The sequence below is a fragment of the Cebus imitator genome, unplaced genomic scaffold, assembly GCF_001604975.1.
Source record: "Cebus imitator isolate Cc_AM_T3 unplaced genomic scaffold, Cebus_imitator-1.0 Scaffold266, whole genome shotgun sequence".
Classification (NCBI taxonomy): Eukaryota; Metazoa; Chordata; class Mammalia; order Primates; family Cebidae; genus Cebus; species Cebus imitator.
Genome location: NW_016107581.1, coordinates 1354131 through 1355431, shown reverse-complemented (window position 1 = coordinate 1355431; position 1301 = coordinate 1354131). Strand labels below are relative to the sequence as shown.

The 1301-nt window shown below is 49.7% G+C and overlaps 1 pseudogene; it reads left to right on the top strand.

Moving 5' to 3' along the window:
• The first annotated feature begins 401 nt into the window (after positions 1 to 401).
• LOC108283975 overlaps positions 402 to 1301 on the top strand; it is a 19213-nt pseudogene continuing 18313 nt past the window's right edge.

Here is a 1301-nt window from a genome sequence, read left to right as displayed (position 1 = left end):
TCAGAGTTCCTTGCCTGAATAAATGGGCTTTCAGGCTGGGTGGGGTGGCTCATGCCTCTAATCCCAGCACTTTGGGAGGCCAAGGCAGGAGGATCACTTGAGGTCACCAACCTGGCCAACATGGTGAAATCCCATCTTTACTAAAAATACAAATATTAGTCGGGTGTGGTGGTGGGTACCCATAATCCCAGCTACTGGGGAGGCTGAGGCACAAGAATCACTGAGACCCAGGAGGCGGAGGTTGCAGTGAGCCGAGATCATGCCATTGCACTCCATCCTGGACAACAGAGTGAGACTCCATCTCAAAAAGAAAAGGAATAAATGGGCTTTCATGGGTAGATGCACAATCTCCCAATTGGAAGTGTCCATGGGTAGGATATTGTAGGTGTTTACAAGATACGATGGTGCAGGTGTTTTACAAGAGAACGGTTGGCTGTGTGAATATTGAGATACTTTTCACAGCCCTTACTCTGGTAACAGAGTAACTTAGAAGGTGATCTAAATGTTACCCCTTTTTCTCGCTTTCAGAACTGATTGCACATTTGCACCTTCCGGCTCAAGGTAGGGAGACCATCTCTTAATTTTTTTAGCATCTCGCATGCTAGCCCCACCCCTTAGGCAACATTATATTCCTGAAGTCCCCTGCACTTTCTTGCCATCACTTCCTTCTCCAATTCTTGTGGCATGAAAGGCTCTTGGTTGCCAGGTATGGGGGCTCCCACCTGTAATCCCAGCACTTTACGAGGCCGAGGCGGGTGGATCACGAGGTCAAGAGATCGAGACCAGCCTGGCCAACATGGTGAAACCCCGTCTCTACTAAAAATACAAAAATTAGCTGGGCGTGGTGGCGTGCGCCTGTAGTCCCAACTACTTGGGAGGCCGAGGCAGGAGAATCGCTTGAACCCAGGAGGCGGAGGTTGCAGTGAGCCGAGATTATGCCACTGCACTCCAGCTTGGGTGACAGAGCAAGACTCTGTCTCAAAAAAAAAGAAAGAAAGAAAGAAAGAAAGAAAATTTGCTTTGTAAGCTGGCCCTCCACTCAGTGTCTTTTCTTTTCCAGTGATCTCCAGTGAACCCTGCGTCTTCCCGTTCACCTATCGCGGCGTCACGCACTACAGTTGTATCTCCATCCACAGTGACTTTGACTGGTGTTCCTTTGACAAGGAATTCCAGGGCAGGTGGCGCTACTGCACGAGGCTGGGTGAGTATCCCGGGTTGGGCTGTCCTAGATGCCCAGGACCCAGTAGTTAATAGCAGCTGGCTACATGGTTTCTGGTGTCAGACAGACCTGAGTTCAAATC